This window comes from Lampris incognitus, chromosome 2 (assembly GCF_029633865.1).
Source record: "Lampris incognitus isolate fLamInc1 chromosome 2, fLamInc1.hap2, whole genome shotgun sequence".
NCBI classification, from domain to species: Eukaryota; Metazoa; Chordata; class Actinopteri; order Lampriformes; family Lampridae; genus Lampris; species Lampris incognitus.
The window spans coordinates 47,990,567-48,011,169 of NC_079212.1; the positions used below are offsets into that span (position 1 = coordinate 47,990,567).

At 48.5% G+C, this 20,603-nt stretch overlaps 1 non-coding gene across 1 annotated transcript; it reads left to right on the forward strand.

Annotated features, from left to right (window-relative positions):
* The first annotated feature begins 20,203 nt into the window (after positions 1 to 20,203).
* Positions 20,204 to 20,295, forward strand: trnar-ucu (transfer RNA arginine (anticodon UCU)). The gene is given in 2 exon segments: positions 20,204 to 20,240; positions 20,260 to 20,295. It is a non-coding gene; the product is annotated as a tRNA-Arg (tRNA).
* Positions 20,296 to 20,603: the final 308 nt, after the last annotated feature.

Genomic DNA, 20,603 nt, shown 5'->3' on the forward strand with positions numbered 1-20,603 from the left:
CTCTTCCGAGCCTTCCCGGTCGCTGCTCCACCCCCTCTGCTGATCCGGGGAGGTTTGCTTCCTGTGGCGTCACCAGCCTGTTCCTTTCACCTGACAGTGAGGAGTTTCGCCAGGGGGAATCACGCTATTCCCTCCAGTCCCCCCCCCCCCCGAACACGCGGTTCAGGCCCTGAACGGCGCCCCGACCGACCAGAGGAGGCGCTCGTGCAGCGACCAGGACACACACCCACATCCGGCTTCCCACCCGCAGACACGGCCAATTGTGTCTGTAGGGACTTTTTGATGACGTATCCCTGCGCTGTGCTTCGCCTGTCTGCGCTATGCTCCGCGCCCTACCTCGCGGCGAGCGAGGAGCACATTTATTACCCTCTGAAGGCAGCTTAAAGCCCAAACACCGCCCCCCCTTTTTTGTTTCTTACTGACTTCCCTCTCTCATCTTTCTGGGGGTCAGCCTGTGACCTTGTGCCTTTCACCCTCATTGAACCCTAAAGCGATTGTTGTGGAGCTCGTCCCTCCGCCGGCCTGCCTCCCAAGCGCTTGATTTATTCCCCCGACTGCAACGGCGGCAGCACACAACCCCGTCCGTCCGGGCTGGGCTCTTCACTTGCACGTTGTTACAAGTTAATGTGGCCGGTTAAGGAATCCGTGACCCCTGCAGCAGCCCCCCGTTCTGCCCTCACCCTCTTGACCCCGGCCGCTGACCATGGGTGGCGCGCCCAGTGAGCACACACACACATACTGCTAACTGCATATGCACATTGAAATCAACAGAAGCAAGGAAGCGACACACCAAAAAAGTATACACGACAATCTCTCTCTCTCTCTCTCTCTCTCTCTCTCTCTCTCTCTCTCTCTCTCTCTCTCTCTCTCCTGGGTGCAGCAGGGAGTTCAGAGAGGGAAAAGCTCTGCATAAGGCGCTCCTTTCCTTTCCTTTCCTTTCCTTTCCTTTCCCTTCCTTTCCTTTCCTTTCCTTTCCTTTCCTTTCCTTTCCTTTCCTTTCCTTTCCTTTCCTTTCCTTTCCCTTCCTTTCCTTTCCTTGGCAGAGGGTGTGAGGTTGTGGTGGTGGGCCAGTCAGCAGCAGCCTGCAGGCTGCGACTTATCAAGATGCGGAGGGAGGGCGCTATAAAACCCCCATTTAGCTGTCCAATAATCAGTGATTGGAAGTGTGTGTGTGTGTGCGTGTGTGTGTGCGTCTGTGTGTGTGTGTGTGTGTGTGTGTGTGTGTGTGTGTGTGTGTGTGTGTGTGTGTGTGTGTGTGTGTGTGTGTGTGTGGGAACATGATAAAATGAACATGTAGCTTTTTACCTGAGTCACTCATGCTGATCATTCCACTTCAACCAGCCACCTGACAGTCAAATCAAATATGGTTTGGTTTACCGGGACACCGCTGCCCCTTGTTACACCAATGCCCCTGGTTACACCGCTGCCCCTGGTTACACCAATGCCCCTGGTTACACCGCTGCCCCTGGTTACACCAATGCCCCTGGTTACACCAATGCCCCTGGTTACACCGCTGCCCCTGGTTACACCAATGCCCCGGTTTACACCGCTGCCCCTGGTTACACCAATGCCCCTGGTTACACTGCTGCCCCTGGTTACACCGCTGCCCCTGGTTACACCGTTGCCCCTGAATACACCGCTGCCCCTGGTTACACTGCTGTCCCTGGTTACACCGCTGCCCCTGCTGATGTTTGAAAAACGTGTTTGCATCAACAGGCTATATTGTGCTACTCATCAGTTAGGCTAACTACACAGTAAAAACCCGAGTGTTGATTTAACTCTGAGAGTACAAATGGATCCTTTTGGGTCCAAGTTCTCACTCTCAGACTTCAATTAACACACAGGAAGTTCAATTATTACCCAGGAAGTTCACTCAGTAAGTTCAATGAACACTCAGGAGTTTACTGTGTAGCACTACAGGTAATGTAAATATGCAGCCCGTATGAAATGCATTCTCCTTTCGTGTTGCTGCATTAATGTGCAGAATACATTCTGCACTGCGTTGTGTCACAATATTTTATTTATTACCCCCCCCCATCCCATCCCATCCCATCCCATCCCCCCATTTCCCCTCCCCAGTCGTACTTGGCCAATTACCCGACTCTTCACATCCGGCTTCCCACCCGCAGACACGCCCAGCTGTGTCTGTAGAGACGTCCGACCAAGCCGGAGGTAACACGGGGATTCGAACCGCCGACCCTCGTGTAGGCAACGGAATCGACCTCTACGCTACCCGGGCGTTTTTGCATTATTTTTTAACACTGTTTTTATTGAACTTTGCATATATTTTATTGAACTTTGCATATATTTTATATATTTTATTGAAATTTGCATGTATTTTATATATTTGATTGAACTTTGCATATATTTTATATATTTTATTGAACTTTGCATATGTTTTATACATATTATTGAACTTTGCATATATTTTATATATTTTATTGAACTTTGCATATATTGTATATATATTATTGAACTTTGCATATATTTTATATATTTTATTGAACTTTGCATATATTTTATATATTTTATTGAACTTTGCATATATTTCGCACATGCACACACACAAACAAATAATAACACTAAAGTAAAGAATGGATCTAACAAATAGAACAAAAACACATCGCACAAAAAAAGGGGGGGTAGAAGCGCCCAACAACCCACAGCAATTTCAAAATGACGTCCATGAAACGCCAACGCGGGTCTTTTCTTTTCTTTTTTAATTGCGCGGGGCGTTTCCCGCCTCATCCTGTGGTTCACTCTTTCTTTCCTCCCTTTGAGTTTTATATCTTTTTGTGTTCTTTTAGGGCACTCCCATTGCAGGTGGGGAAGCAAAGGGAGACATGTAGCAGCAAACACACAACTATACACGTACAATCTTGAAAGACACAACTAGAGGTGAGCGAGAGCCTGCAGGGGTGAGCAGGTCCATGTTCATCTGCACAGCATTATGTTCATGTCCTCCTTGTTTCACCATTCCCCAGTCTTTCACAACGTCCTCCCTTCATCTGGAACCTGCATGTGAGATTCTCCATCTCTGGCTCTTCCTCTGTGACGTCAGCCATGGCTTATGGTTTGCGGCATCCGCATTATTATGTTTATATTATTATTATATTTGTATTATATTATTATATATTATTACTATATTATATTAATATACATTTTATCATATTATTATATTGTTATTATATTATGTTATATCATTATTATTATTCTATTATTCTATTGTTATTATATTACTATATTATTGTATTGTTATATTAACATATTATTATTATATTACATTTATATTATTATATTATTATATTGTTATATTAACATATTATTATTATATTACATTTATATTATTATATTATATTTATATTATTATATTAACATATTATTATTATATTACATTTATATTATTATATTATATTTATATTATTATATTGTTATATTAACACACTATTATTATATTACATTTATATTATTATATTATATTTTTATTATATTATATTACTATATTGTTATATTAGTATGTTATTATATATATATATATATATATATATATATATATATATATATATATATATATATATTTATATTATTATTATATTTATATTATATTATTATATTAATATATTATTATTATATTATTATTATGATAATGCAGAGTGCACTGCTTTATTTTGAGGTCTGCATTGCTGTTGTGGTGTGTGATGAGCAGGTCTGTTGTGGTGTGTGATGAGCAGGTCTGATGGGGTCTGTGCTCTGCGGATCTACTGAGACCCTTTCCATTTAGCAGGAGTTTAGCCTGTTCACAACTTCACACTTCTCAGCGTTCACACAAGCTCCATAACCCCCCAGTCCTCCCCAGGTTTCGACACTGAGAAGCACTTCTCGACCAAACACACACACACACACACACACACACACACACACACACACACACACACACACACACACACACACACACACACACACACACACACGACGTGTAGTGGCAGCTTTACATGAAATGCTTGCTTTCAGAACATTTTGTCCTCATTCATTCGCCCCTTCCCACTCCCCCTGAGTCAAGCCCCGCCCACCACTCCCAACCCCCTCAATCTCCCCACCCCGGTCTAAAACATACCACACACAGCACTCAGGACCCCCCCCCCGACCCCCAACACACACACACACACACACACACACGCACACACACATGCACGCATGCGCTCCACCGCCACCGCCAGAGCCGTCTATTGAGAGTCAGTTGCCGTGAAACATGATTGAGAACTTGAAGTGGTGAAGTGGCGGGAATCCCATGGGGGAAAAGGGGAGGCGGTGGGGAGACAGACAGGAGGGGGGGTGTGGGAGGGTGTCGAGGCGGGCAGAGAATTAACACGGGGGAGTGACAGATATTGAGGAAGAAAGGGGAAAGGCCCCGAGATAGATGGAGAGCGAACCACAATGGACACAGTGACAAAGGGAGAGACGGAGTTTCGAAAGAGAGACACTGAGAGAGAGAGAGAGAGAGAGAGAGAGAGAGAGAGAGAGAGAGAGAGAGAGAGAGAGAGAGAGAGACAGACAGACAGACAGACAGACAGACAGACAGACAGACAGACAGAGAGAGACAGACAGACAGACAGACAGAGGGAGGTGGCAGTGGATAGAGGAGGACAGTAGGAGAGAGAGAGAGACGTGGATAGAGGAGGACAGTAGGAGAGAGAGAGAGACGTGGATAAAGGAGGATAGTAGGAGAGACAGAGACAGACAGACAGACAGACAGACAGACAGACAGACAGACAGACAGACAGACAGACAGACAGAGGGAGGTGGAGGTGGATATAGGAGGATAGTAAGAGAGACAGAGACAGACAGACAGACAGAGAGACAAAGAGGCAAAGAGAGAGACAGAGGGAGGTGAAGGTGGATATAGGAGGATAGTAGGAGACAGAGACAGAGACAGAGACAGACAGACAGACAGACAGACAGACAGACAGACAGACAGACAGACAGACAGACAGACAGAGAGACAAAGAGGCAAAGAGAGAGACAGAGGGAGGTGGAGGTGGATATAGGAGGATAGTAGGAGACAGAGACAGAGACAGACAGACAGAGAGACAAAGAGGCAAAGAGAGAGACAGAGGGAGGTGGAGGGTGGATATAGGAGGATAGTAAGAGAGACAGAGACAGACAGACAGAGAGACAAAGAGGCAAAGAGAGAGACAGAGGGAAGTGGAGGTGGATATAGGAGGATAGTAGGAGAGACAGACAGACAGACAGACAGACAGACAGACAGACAGACAGACAGACAGACAGACAGACAGAGGGACGTGGAGGTGGACATAGGAGGATAGTAAGAGAGACAGAGACAGACAGACAGACAGACAGACAGACAGACAGACAGACAGACAGACAGACAGACAGACAGACAGAGGGAGGTGGAGGTGGATATAGGAGGATAGTAAGAGAGACAGAGACAGACAGACAGACAGACAGACAGACAGACAGACAGACAGACAGACAGACAGACAGACAGAGGGAGGTGGAGGTGCATATAGGAGGACAGTAGGAGAGAGAGACAGAGACAGACAGACAGACAGACAGACAGACAGACAGACAGACAGAGGGAGGTGGAGGTGCATATAGGAGGACAGTAGGAGAGAGAGACAGAGACAGAGACAGAGACAGACAGACAGACAGACAGACAGACAGACAGACAGACAGACAGACAGAGAGAGAGAGAGAGACAGAGGGAGGTGGAGGTGGATATAGGAGGATAGTAGGAGAGAGAGACAGACAGAGACAGACAGACAGACAGACAGACGGTCAGACAGACAGACAGACAGAGGGAGGTGGATGATAGTGAGAGAGAGACAGGGACGGGGGGAGACAGCAGACAACAAGCGCAGACAACAGCAAAAAAGAGACAAACGGGAAAAATCAGGAAACCTGAAAAGGGGGGGGGTAGAGAGCGGAAAGATCGAAAAGAGAGAGAAAAGAGAGAAAAAAGAGAGAGAAAAGAGAGAGAAAAGAGAGAAAAGAGAGAGAAAAGAGAGAGGGATTGTCGGCCTGGGCACATTTGGTTTCCCGCGCTCTCGCTCACGCGCAGCCCATCCCCGAGACTCACAACCAATCAGCAGGAGCCAGAGAGCAGGAAACACTCCCCCACACACTCCCAAACCAACCAACCGGGGCCCCTCAGCCACCACGTGTTCCCTGTACATATCCGTGTGTGTGTGTGTGTGTGTGTGTGTGTGTGTGTGTGTGTGTGTGTGTGTGTGTGTGTGTGTGTGTGTGTGTGTGACTGAGTTCATGTTTGTGTATGCGGATGACTCTTTTCTGCATCCGCTCTTTCTGCTTCTTTGGAAATATTCTAATGATCCAGGTTCGAGCGCTTCAGCAAGACAACGGAAACACACTGCAGATGATGGGGAGATGATGTGCAGATGATGGGGAGATGATGGGGAGAGGATGTGCAGGTGATGTGGAGATGATGGGGAGATGATGTGCAGATGATGGGGAGATGATGTGCAGATGATGGGAAGATGATGGGGAGATGATGTGCAGATGATGTGCATATGATGTGGAGATGATGTGCAGATGATGGGGAGATGATGTGGAGATGATGTGGAGATGATGTGGAGATGATATGCAGGTGATGTGGAGGTGATGTGGAGATGATGTGGATATGATGTGGAGATGATGTGCAGGTGATGTGCAGGTGATGTGCAGGTGATGTGCAGGTGATGTGCAGATGATGTGGAGATGATGTGCAGATGATGGGGAGATGATGTGGAGATGATGTGGAGATGATGTGCAGATGATGTGCATATGATGTGGAAATGATGGGGAGATGATGTGCAGATGATGTGCAGATGATGGGGAGATGATGTGGAGATGATGTGGAGATGATGGGGAGATGATGTGTAGGTGATGGGGAGATGATGTGGAGATGATGTGCAGATGATGGGGAGATGATGTGGAGATGATGTGGAGATGATCTGCAGGTGATGTGGAGATGATGTGGAGATGATGTGCAGATGATGGGGAGATGATGTGGAGATGATGTGCAGATGATGGGGAGATGATGTGGAGATGATGTGCAGATGATGTGGAGATGATGGGGAGATGATGTGGAGATGATGTGCAGATGATGTGCATATGATGTGGAGATGATGTGCAGATGATGGGGAGATGATGTGGAGATGATTAGGAGATGATGTGGAGATGATGTGAAGATGATGTGCAGATGATGTGGAGATGATGGGGAGATGATGTGCAGATGATGTGGAGATGATGTGCAGATGATGGGGAGATGATGTGGAGATGATGTGGAGATGATGTGAAGATGATGTGCAGATGATGTGGAGATGATGGGGAGATGATGCGCAGATGATGTGGAGATGATGTGGAGATGATGGCCGTTTCCACCTCCACCCAGTGAAGGGTCGATAATCGACATGTGATTTCCAAGATACGGCACACGCTGCAATGACAAACAACTGGTAGTTTTGAAAACGTGAGCAGCATCAGATCATGATGGGTTACTGCAGGTCTTCCAGGGCGGTCTTAAACCTGAAATCTTCAGCGGCTCGGGTTTCGGTGAAATCTGCTGGCAATTTAAAATGTGGACCAATGTTTAAAGCTTTGCCTGTTCATTGGTTGTACGTATCACATTTTAAAACCACAATCCGGGGGTCCGGGTAGCGTGGCGGTCTATTCCACGTGTTACCTCCGGCTTGGTCGGGCGTGCCTACGGACACAGTTGGTCGTGTCTGCGGGTGGGAAACCGGATGTGGGTATATGTCCTGGTCGCTGCTCTAGCGCCTCCTCTGGTCGGTCGAGGCGCCTGTTCGGGGTGGGGTGGGGGTGGGGGGGGACTGGGGGGGAATAGCGTGATCCTCCCACGCGCTACGTCCCCCTGGCGAAACTCCTCACTGTCAGGTGAAAAGAAGCGGCTGGCGACTCCACATGTATCGGAGGAGGCATGTGGTAGTCTGCAGCCCTCCCCGGATCAGCAAGAGGGGGGTGGAGCAGCGACTGGGGCGGCTCAGAAGAGTGGGGTAATTGGCCGGGTACAATTGGAGAGGAAAACAGGGAGGGGGGGGCACAACTCGATACTTAAAAACCAAATGGATTAGTTCCACAAACGAGTGCGCAGTAAAATGTAACGTTTATGTAACGAACATGAATTCTGACGTGCTGCACGTTCGATTGGACAAAACACGCCCGTGATCCCGTCAGCCGCAAGGAAGAGGGGTGGTTTGGACCCAGTGCCGGCCATCGGCACCGGAGTGAGGTCGCCAGCCTGTGATCCCGTGACTGATTAGGCTCTTAATAGAGAACAGCAACGAGCCAGCAGCACCGGAGGAAGTGCCTCCCATCTAACAACCACGCGCTAGCAACAAGTAGGAGAGGATGGTCATTAAACACCGTGGAGGCTCTGGGCGTGCGTGTGCGTGTGCGTGCGTGAGCATATGCTCTCGTTTTGAAGTGTTGACCTGTATGCGTTGTGTTTTGTGTATTGCTTGCATGTGTGTGCATAAACGTGCACATACTTGCGTGCGTGCTAACGTGTGCATGTGTATGCATCTGTGCGTGTAGCCCTCTGTGCATGCGCGTGTGCGTGCGTGCGTGTGAGAACATGATACCCACCCATTACAGCCTACTAATGGGAGCATATTTGATAAGAGACGCTTACAGCACTCAGCCAGATGATAACGCAGACGCAAATCCATCCTCTTAATGTTGCTATTCGAAGGCGGCCTGCTTTCTTGGAAACACTAAACGGGGCGCTGTCAGCAGATCGAGCAACTCATAGTCGTGCTGCTGTTGCTGTTTCTCATCCTGGGGGGGGGGTATTTTTTTGTGAGACAAGATAGCCCTGAGAGTAGGAAAGGAAGAGTTGTGTGAAAATGACCCAAATCTACACGACACGTACTACTATATTTTGTTTGAGAACGTCCACGACCTATAGTTACGTTTTACGGTTACGCGACCCCTAGCGGTCGGGCTGCCAATAGCACTCTTAGTTACTAAACGACGCAAAAACGCACTGACTACATATTTTATTGTTCTCACATTGTTTTTATCACTATTTACGGACTATTTACCTTTATTAGCCTGTCTATGAGGCGTTGTAAAAAGGATGTCAGCAAGTAGATAAAAACCCACAATGCACAGAGGGGAAAAGTATCTATGGCATATCTCCTGCCGCCGGTAGGGGCGCTAATTAGGAGACGCTCCTGTGGGTCGTATTAGAGGGTATACGACCTATGTGGTCGTATGTGCTGGAGGACTTGTAGTTTCATTTCGATTGAACTCGTTTGTAATAATAATAATGATGATAATAATAATAATAATGATAATAAATCTATCTTATATAGCACCTTTCTAACACTCAAAGTCGCTTTGCAATAAACAGGGTGAAGTGAAACAAGACAACAGAGAAACACAGCACAGACATACGGGGGTGGGTGGGTGGAAAGGGAGGGGGGCTACGAGAGGGAGAGGCGGCAGCCACACACGACGCCAGCGGTACTCTCCCACTTAAACAGATGCAAAAGGGCAAGAAAAACACAACACAACAGCGCTGTGGACGTTGCTGTTGCGTAGGGGTTTACTCCCGTAGCCTATTCCTCTCCCGAGGTGTCCACTAGGTGGCACTATTTAACCCATAGCTGGGGGGCTGGTTCGTGGGTATCAGGGAATATCCACACCTGCGTACCGCACGTCTAGGGGCCAGACATCCTCCGAGTCCCATGTAGTTCAGCCAGGTCCAAGGAGTACCCAGTTACCGTGTGTCACCACGAGAAGGCGCTACATAGGGCTTGCTGTTGGAGAGGCTATGTACTGGCAGGGAGAGACTCACGTGCTCGGCTCTCCTGTTGGCATTCCTGCTGGCCAGCGGTAAAGGCTGAGAGTGAGACGTGACAGACACACAACACTGCACCAACACACTAGACGCTTCACAACAACCCCACTTCTTACACAAGAACGTCAGACACACTTTTATTTGCACCGCCCTCTCGTCATAAATTAGCTATTGCCTTTGGATTTCATTCGTCTCTGAGAATAGAAACGGTTCTATAATAGTAAACACCAGCTATGCGGACGACGCTGCCGTGTCACGCTTAGTTTGCTTGCAGGAGAACCCGAATCCAGCCCACCCCCCCCCCCCCCCCCCCCCCCCCCACCCCCCCGAAGCCGTCAGCGTCCGCAGCGTTTTGCAAGTCTGCAACGCTTCTGTCCCCACGTGTCCCCATCAAGCCGCGGGGTGGCGGGCCGCCTGCGGGGAGGCGGCGGGACAGCGTGGCCGCAGCACTTCTCAGCAGTGTCTGCGTCAATACAGGCATTCACACACACTGCAGCAGCCTTTGAAGTGGAGGAAGAAAGAAGTGAAAGACATTAAAAAAGAAAGCTGTCCACCCTCACTTTCCCTCCTTGTTCCAGCCTCTTTGTGTCCACTGTGAACTCTCCTCTCTCTCTCTCTCTCTCTCTCTCTCTCTCTCTCTCTCTCTCTCTCTCTCTCTCTCCTCTCTCTCTCTCTCTCTCTCTCTCTCTCTCTCTCATCTCTCTCTCTCTCTCTCTTCTCTCTCTCTCTCTCTCTCTCTCTCTCTCTCTCTCTCTCCTCTCTCTCCTCTCTCTCTCTCTCTCTCTCTCTCGATGGATGGGACACAAAGCCTCCTGAGGCGAATGGCTCCAGAATCACTGAGACCGCCACACACACACACACACACACGCACGCACGCACGCACGCACGCACGCACACACACACACACACACACACACACACACACACATCTTTTCACTGGAGGTGACGGTTGAAGCAACCAGTCCACTCTCCCAGTGTGTGTGTATGTGTGTATTTGTGTTTCCCTACCCCCACCTTATCCTCTGTCATCTATAGCGTCTTCTTCCCTCATTAAAACCAGAAAGGAATGTGAACACCAAACAGCACAGATTTCAAATTGTTCCGAACAGGAGCCTCTATCAGTGTCTCTGAGAGATGAACCCTGTCAAAGAACAAATCAACCGATTAAAATGTTGTCATCACCAAATAAGAAACTCTCCCGCAGCCGTGGCTCTGAAATGTGTGCACATCTACCATACTCTACCATACTACCATACTTCACCATACCACCATACTCCACCATACTACCATACTTCACCATTCCGCCATACTCTACCATACTACCATACTTCACCATACTACCATACGTCACCATACCGCCATACTTCACCATGCTACCATACTTCACCATACAACCATACTCCACCATACTACCATACTTCACCATACCACCATACTCCACCATAATACCATACTTCACCATACCACCATACTCCACCATACTACCATACTTCACCATACCACCATACTCCACCATACCATACTTCACCATACTACCATACTTCACCATACCACCATACTCCACCATACCACCATACTCCACCATACCACCACACTACTATACTCCACCATACTTCACCATACCACCATACTTCACCATACTCCACCATACCATCATACTTCACCATACCACCATACTACCATACTCCACGAGCAGATCCTGATTTTCACATGAACGCTGCAGTTCATGACAAATTGTTATGACTGGCACAAAAAGCCCATGTAAAGTGGAGCCCTTGTGTAATACGCTGGGCCTCTGCTTCCCCAACTCTGCTTCATGTCAGCATCACGGATCCTGTTCTCAGGACTCTTTTGGATCTCATTCATTAAGCTTTCCAAAATATGAACCCCTGGATAAGGAGTTTTTTCCCCAAGGGGGATTGATGAATTTCTCAAGATCAAGGTAAAGGTCGTGTCCAGCCAGAAACTAGTGACTGAACTGTGGCCTGCTTCACACACAGAGTCATAACTCAGTTTTACTGAACCAAGAACTTGTGATTGGTTTCTAGCATTGCATTAGCACTACGCCGCAAACAGGAGGTTTAGTTTAAATATGCTAACTTCCTGAAGCATCAGTGGTGTGTTCCTGTCGAGCAGGCTTCATCGGCTCTATAACACGTGCAGTTCCTAGGGATTGAGCTGTCAGGAGTTTAAGAGTCAATATTTAGTTTTAGGAGATCGCGGCTGCAGCAATGATGCACGTTCTGCGGTGCGGGCCTATATTCTAAATACAAGCTGCCCGCCTCGTCTCTAATAATGCCGTCCAAGGGCTGACGAGTTGTTTATCTGCTGAAATGAGCTCTCCAGTGTTTTGGAGTTGTGCAGGAAGAGGGCCACTTTGAATGGGTTTGTAAAGTGACTCAGTTGTAAACACAAGGCAGCTAAACTCTTGTGAAAACTTCCTAGTTCACTTCCTTGGCTGTGACCCCTGCTTGCTCAATCCCACCCACAATGCCGTGGCCTTGAAATGCTTGATGGGTAGGCGGGACTCTGCTGCCAGCAGCAGCATTCCATAGTCAGGATTTCAGCAGATTCCAGAAACAAAGGGGTGGGAGGGGCAGGGAGAGGGTGTCGGGGGGGGGGGCTGGGCAGAGGGATAGGGGAAGGTATGGACGAGAAGGTGGGTAAGGAGGGGGAGTGTGTATGTGCATTTTCTGTGTGTGTGTGTCGGAGAGAGAGAGAGAGAGAGAGAGAGAGAGAGAGAGAGAGAGAGAGAGAGAGAGAGAGAGAGAGAGAGAGAGAGAGAGAGAGAGAGAGAGAGAGCGAGAGAGAGAGAGAGAGCAAGCGAGCGACTTGAAGTCTGGGTCCCACTTTTCTTCCCATGGCCTGCCTGGACACGGGACCACACCAGGGCCCACTCTCACACGGCACTGCCCTCAAACATCCGTCACATCCCATTACTGCTGACATGGGGTTCCCAAGAAAGCTGGACAGGAAGGATGAAATCGGGGTCACAGTGAATTTTAAGCCATGTGACGAGGGCCATTAGGTTATAGGGTATCTTGTAGAGGGGAGACCTTTGTCTCTCCTTCGGAATGGCAGCTCAATTTTCAGGCCACGGGGAACTGTTGCATATGATTCTGCTTGACAACATCAACCCAAAGAGAAGCGGAAAAGAAGTGGCCTCGTCTTGAGGGCTTTGATGATATGGAAGAAAGTGATAAAGCTGCCTGCATCGACTCTGAAAGCAATGCAGCTGCACTGAGCATAACATGGTGCACACGAACTGCCGCCCTATGCACACTTCTGTTACGCACTTGTTCATCTCGTGAAACACTATCTCGCACAACATGCATGTAGTAGTTCTGCATGACTGGGGACACGCGGGTCGCTGGGGATAGGAATATTGAGCCAGACCTCTCGAGTTAATTTGCGGTTTAATTCGTATTGATTGTTATGATGCCCTAGACATCACAAAGTACACACATGTAAATGCGCACATGTTATAACCCAACAAGTACATGCACAAGTGTGCACACACACACGCACACGTGTCCACGGAGCTATCCTTGTCAGGACATTGCATTGACTTGGATTCATTGGGGACAGCCTAACCCCAAATGTGCCCTAACCTTACCCCCCCCAACCTTACCCCAAACCTTCACCATGACGTCAGAGATGACGTGTTGCCTCGCTAGGACCGGGCTGTGGTCCCATGAGGACTACTGGTCCCAACAAGGTCAGTGTTTATTCCGGAAGAGGTCTCCAAAAAACACACACGCACATGCACACGCACACACACACACACACACACACACACACACACACACACACACACACACACACACACACACATGCACAGTTTGTTTCCAAGAAAGCCATGAGGTTTTCTGGAGAAAAAATGTGTGTGTGTGTGTAATGAGACTGTGAGACTGTCGCCTGATCTAGGGCCTCACGTGCACGTGAGCTTGACCATGTGTTTCCCTTCATTTCAAATTCCTCTTCTCTTCTCTTCTCTTCTCTTCTCTTCTCTTCTCTTCTCTTCTCTTCTCTTCTCTTCTCTTCTCTTCTCTTCTCTCCTCTCCTCTCCTCTCCTCTCCTCTCCTCTCCTCTTCTCTCCTCTTCTCTTCTCTTCTCTTCTCTTCTCTTCTCTTCTCTTCTCTTCTCTTCTCTTCTCTTCTCTTCTCTTCTCTTCTCTTCTCTTCTCCTCTCCTCTCCTCTCTTCTCTTCTCTTCTCTTCTCTTCTCTTCTCTTCTCTTCTCTTCTCTTCTCTTCTCTTCTCTTCTCTTCTCCTCTCCTCTCTTCTTCTCTCTTCTTCTCTTGTCTCTCCTCTCCTCTCCTCTCCTCTCCTCTCCTCTTCTCTCCTCTTCTCTTCTCTTCTCTTCTCTTCTCTTCTCTTCTCTTCTCTTCTCTTCTCTTCTCTTCTCTTCTCTTCTCTTCTCTTCTCTTCTCTTCTCTCCTCTCCTCTCCTCTCTTCTCTTCTTTCTTGTGTTCATCTACCTTTGTTTCCATCTCACTCTTTTCTTCTTCCTCTCTCTCTTCTCTTCTCTTTTCTTCTCTTCTCTTCTCTTCTCTTCTCTTCTCTTCTCTTCTCTTCTCTTCTCTTCTCTTCTCTTCTCTTCTCTTCTCTTCTCTTCTCTTCTCTTCTCTTCTCTTCTGATTCCAGCATCAAAGCAACACATATACTCACCGTCCTGCAGCATCCTTGCCTCCCAGGAAGTTAGTGTATTTTGAGACTGTTGCCATGTATTCTCAGTCACGTGGCTGGCTTCATCATCAGGGGAATTTTTTTTTTTTTGCTCTTACATAAGAAAATGTGTCGACATTTAATTCAGAGGAAACAATGCCAACACTGTAGGTAAGTGGCTCCCACCAGAGACCAATGATGTATAAATGAACAATGGATGCATTCAGCATCCACTCTGGCAAGGGAAAGCAACGCTGAAGCAGCGCAGCGCCGCAGCAGATGGGTTATATCTGCTAAAATGAGGGTTCTCTCTAGGGGGGGGGGGCTTCCTGCACATTAACCATGACTCTGACGTCAAACTCTCCGCCATGCTTTAGTCCTGTGGCATAGGGAGTCCTGATGTGACGTCAGCAGCAGTGGTGGGTAGAGTAAACAAAAACGGCACTCGGGCGTCCGAGTAGCGTAGCGGTCTATTCCGTTGCCTACCAGCACGAGATCGCCGGGTCGAATCCCCGTGTTATCTCCGGCTTGGTCGGGCGTCTCTGCGGACACAATTGGCCGTGTCTGCGGGTGGGAAGCCGGATGTGGGTATTTGTCCTGGTCGTTACACTAGCGCCTCCTCTGGTCGGTCGGGGCGCCCCTCCCCGGATCGGCAGGGAGGGGGTGGAGCGGCGACCGGGACGGCTCAAGAAAAGCGGGGTAATTGGCCAGTTACAAGTGGTAGTGGGATTGGTGGGGCGGGGAAACGGCACTCAAGTAAAAGTTTTGATACTTTATAATTATATACTATCTACTCGAGTAAAAGTAAGAGTACTTGTGTAAACTACTAATAAGACACGTTAGTCCCTAGCTAATGGGTCAGACCCTTTAGCCGAGCAGTTAGTGATGTCGCCTTGTGGTGCAGTACACCCCGTGTCGAATCCCGCACCGGGCAAGAAAATAACCGGTTACACTTTTAGAACTAACTACTTGAGTAACAGTAAAAAAGTACCACATTAAAAAACCTACTCAAATGGTGAATTTGGATTATTAACTCCAGTAGAACGACCCTCTCTCATTAGTTAACATTAACTTAATTAGGCTAATAACTCGTAGCTAGCATGACTATCACGAGGAGCTTCCTTACCGTCACGTGCTTTCTCAGATTGGATGTGGAATTCTTGACTGCCGACATGTCCACCGGTTTGGGCTCAGAAAGCAGGCAGCGCACAATATAACTGCTACCCCTGGAAGTTTGGAAAGCAAACAGTCCTGGATGAGTGGCCAGGGACGTGCACGTGCCTCGTCCTCCTCTCCCGAAACAGGTGGAGGTGTTTCATCTTCGGCCATGATCGTGAACTACGTTGGAAGGGGTCGTGGAGGGGAGGGCGTAGGGCCACACGCCAGGCACTCTGCCGTGTGTGATTGGCTGGTAGGCTACCTTGAGTGTGAGCTCAGCTGAATATAAAGATTATTTAATGTGTCAGTAAACGTAGCGAGACGAATATAACGGAGTAAAAGTACATATATTTTATCGCAAATGTACTCGAGTAGGAGTAAAACGTATTCTGTCAAACAACTGCTCTTAGAAGTACAATTTATTTTAAAAGTACTCAAGTACATGTAACGGGATAAATGTAACGCGTTACTACCCACCACTGGTCAGCAGTGTGTGTATACACACACACACACACACACACGCACGCACGCACCTGTGTCTCTGCGAGACTGTCCTGTCTGTGGTATATCTTCTGCCACCGGTAGGGGCGCTAATTTAGCAAACGCTCCTGTGGGTCGTATTAGTGGGTATACGACCTATGTGGGTTGGAGGACTTGTAGGTCTCTACATGTGTACACCGGCGTAGTCAATCTGTATTATCAAGTCTCCTGCTGTGCGTGTGTGTGTGTGTGTGTGTGTGTGTGTGTGTGTGTGTGTGCGCGCTGCGCGCGACAGAGTAAAAGTAATGGCTGTCTATGTAGGCTGGCCTCTAAGCAGTGGAGCTCTCTACGCTGCAGGCTCATGCTGCCAGCCAAACTCCTCCGTTACCTTGGAAACAAGGTCCGAGGGGAGCGACCCAGTTTAACCGTTTTGCTCTCCGTCTGCCACCGGGGCAAACTCTCACTCACTGGACCACATCGCTCAGCTCAAATGCCAACGGCACGCGCAAACGCACGGGCACATCGACTGGGAGGCTCGCACACACGCGTGCACGAGATACGGGTGTTTTTGGACAAACAGCAACGTGGACGTTAGTCCGTTAGTATTTACATAAGAGCACACACACACACACACACACACACATTCACACACACGCACACACACCGCGCACATACGCGCACACACACACACGCACACGCACAAACACACACAGATCATACCAATCGGATATTAAGGAGGTGATTTCCCTCCCACACCCCCTGCTGAGGTTGCTAGGCACGTCATTAAAACAACAATGTTGTAACGAACACGGATGACTAGACTCGCTAGCCCTTGGCTAATGGGTTGGACCCTTTAGTTGACTGGTTAAGTCGCCCCGTGGTGCGATTTCCGGCGGCCTCCTGAATTCACTGCACTTCCATGGCTACACTGGTGTCAGAAATGGGATGGCGAGAGGCGCGAGGTCATCGGAAGCGCGTGCGCCCGGAGGTGGTCGACTGGTTAACGTAGTCGCCCGTGGTGCGGGAGAACCGGGTTCGCGTCCCGGCCGCGGTGGTTTCCTGGCGGCCTCCAGAATTCTCTACACTTCCGATGGCCTCGCTACACTGGTGTCAGAAACGGGATGGCGAGAGCGCGAGGTCATCGGACGCGCGTGCGCCCGGAGGCGTGAGGGAGCTGGTATGCTGAAGCGTGTGGGACCCAAGTCAGGCCAGGTTTATGACATCCCACACAACAGTTGCCGGGGCCGTAACTGAGCTGTGAGCACCAAAAGTGCCCCAGATTAGGCCCCAACGTGTCTGCTATGTGGGCAATAATTAAGTTGTGAAGAAATACTAAACACATTTAGTATCAAACAGACTTTAAATTCAACACAATTAAAACACATCCACTATCACAGTGGATGTGTCCTCACACCATCACCCAGTACGAAGTTGTCCCTGACTGCTGTCAGACGACAATAACAACAACAACAACCCTGAGAAATAGGAAGTGGGTTATCACTGAGATGTGTGTCACCGAGTGGGTGGAGGGACGCTGGCAGTGGTTAGCTAGGTCAGGGTGACTTCTCTGAAACAAAACATTGCGGTCAGTCCTCCAGAAAGAGGAAGGATGAGAGAGAGCACATGACATGGCTGACCTTTGTGGAAACATGTCAGATAAGGGCTGATGTCTTCTGCTTCCCTCCTGGTCTTATCTCTGTTTTTGTTTTTGTTTATTTTAGTTTTGTTGTTCACTCCGCACATGCGCAAAAGTGTGCACGTTTTCTGCATAACCCGAGCATCACCGCGATGCTAATGATGCACCCTGCCTGCACAACAAGTCCCCCGACCCACACGACCACATGGGTCGCCTGTCCTCAGACACTTTCACTTCGCTGCACTGTGGGTTTTTAAAGAAGTGTGAGAACGATAGAATGTGTAGTCAGCGCGTTTTTTGTGTGGCAGTATGTTTACCTGTGAATGACGTCATAAGAGCTAACTTAACGTTAGCCACAAGTTAGAGAGTCAGCTGGACATTGTAACCGCTATGTGACATTACACTTTGCTTTCATCCATATTCCTTCTCACGGGAGCTTATGGAAGGAGATGCTTGTTGTTACAGGGGAAGTGACGTCGGAGGACCGCGAGGAAGTAGCTTGTGACGTAACTATAGGTGGTAATAAGCTGCTTGTACAAACGACTTATGGGGTCGTTTTTTTTTTGGGGGGGGGGGGTTTGGTGGAGGACAGTCTCGCCTGCAAGTTGCAAAAAGGTCTAGCCTTCTTAAATGAGTTTTACCCTGGGGTCACCTGCAGTCGTGGGTTTGTCTCAGGAAATGCGTCCTATGGGGCGCCACGGTGGCCAGCATTGTTCCCTCACAGCAAGAAGGTCCCGGGTTCAATCTCCGCGCCGTTTCTTTCTGTGTGGAGTTTGCATGTTTTCACCGTGTCTGCGAGGGTATCCTCCGGGTGCTCCCCACCCCCCCCCCCCCCCCCCCCCCCCCCGCCATCAAGAAGACATGCATGTTAGGGTTACTACTCCTGTCTGTGTCCCTGAGAAAGGCAATGGAGAGAAGAAGTGGAGCTGGTCCCCAGGCGCTGCAGCTGCCCACTGCTCCTACACAACAGGATGGGTTAAATGCAGAAGGTGCATTTCCCAACACCCAGATAGCATCCGGATGTGGGCCACTTCAGGCAATGATGCAGCACTGATGGCCTTCTCCTGACCCTGACAACATGGATGTGAGCCTGAAGTGGCCCACATGTATAATAGCAAATATGGCCCAAATATGCCAAATCAGATGTGGGCCTTTTCTGGCAAAGCTGCCGTGCTCTGGGCAACATGTGATCTGGATGTGACCCTGAAGTGGCCCGTGTGGTAAATGGTGAATATGGCCCAAATATCACAAAACAAATATGGATCTGCTTTGGAAAATATGTGGCACATGCGGCATTGCTATGGCTTGGTTCTGGCCCAGATCTGGCAAACAGGAGCGGACCACCCAAGTGCCGTCATTCCATGCGGTATGTGGGCCGGGTGAAGAGTCGGGTGTGGGACGGGTCCGGGCCACAGCAAAGTTGCTATCTGGGCAGGGATTAATAAAGAATATCTTACATGTACTCACTGAGCAGGTCAGCCTGTAAACATGGTCCTAAAAACATTTGAATGGATCGCCATATGTAATGTTGTGTTATGATGGTTGTGTTATGATGGGCAAAAGAACACTGCCTTTATACACAGTGGGCTGTTAACGTGTGTGCACGTGTGTCTGGGCTTTGCAGACTGGTCATATTTTCCAATTTGAGTCTCCACACAACTGAGGTGGAAAATATCACGGCTGCGTTAAACACATATTCCATATCATCTCTGATTAATGCGTGTGTCATTTTTTCTTTCTTATGCTCCTTTTTCCCTTTTCTTCCTTTCTTTCTTTTCTTTTTTTCCCTCTTCTTCTCGGGGCTGAACGAGTTGGATTTGCTCACAGAAATGAGTTCCAAGTGGCAAATGGAGGCTACAGGGCCGCTTTTGGTCCTAAATTTATCGAAGTGCGTCCCCTTGTGGTGTCATTGAAATGCGCTTTTTATCAGAACAAGGAGCCTAACCCCAGCTTCCGGCACCACATTACTCCTCGTGTTGGTGTACCTTCTTCAGTTAACTTAGGCTCATCCAAAGGCTATCATATATTTACATGGTATATAGTACTGTAAGTATACTACGTTTGGACGTCATTTCTCATACATGTACATATTCATGTTACACTACAGCTGCTCAGAGACACAAATATGACGGTAAATATATCCAATGTATAGAAACATACTCCTCTGCAGCTCTTGTACCGTTTTGCTCACTTGTGTGTGGCTATATCTGGGTATTATAATCCATCAGTGTTGCTGTTTCATTAAACGCCTTTCATTTGAGCTGCCCATCAAGGAGTACTCAGTGCACGTGTGTAGTGACTTGGCTAAGAAACTGGTCCGGGGTGTAGTGGGTACTTCACGCAGGAGGGGCCGGGCAAGGAGACGTACTTCACCGGAAATCGGCAAATAAATTGAGCCCTGACCGGGCTCACTGCAGCCGGCTCCGTGGCGCAATGGATAGCGCATTGGACTTCTAGTTAAGCGCTCGAGGAGTGATTCAAAGGTTGTGGGTTCGAGTCCCACCGGAGTCGCACTTTTCGCCCCGGGCGCTGCGCGGCGGACGCCCACCGCTCCTGCACCGTAAAATCCTGACGAGTCGAGTTTCCCCCGAAACATTTAGGAAACCGGTCACACGTGGGACGAGGGAGGGGATGAACCTAACTGGGTCACGTTAGGGGACCCGGTTTAATGTGAAATGAGTTCACAGAACTGGACACAATTAAGTTCATTTACTTACTTTCCCCAAGTGTAATTGGTTCCCCAATTTTGTAAGTAAACTTTTTTAAGTAAAAAAGTTTTTTAAGTTATATATATATATTAAGTAACTTTTAGAATTTTC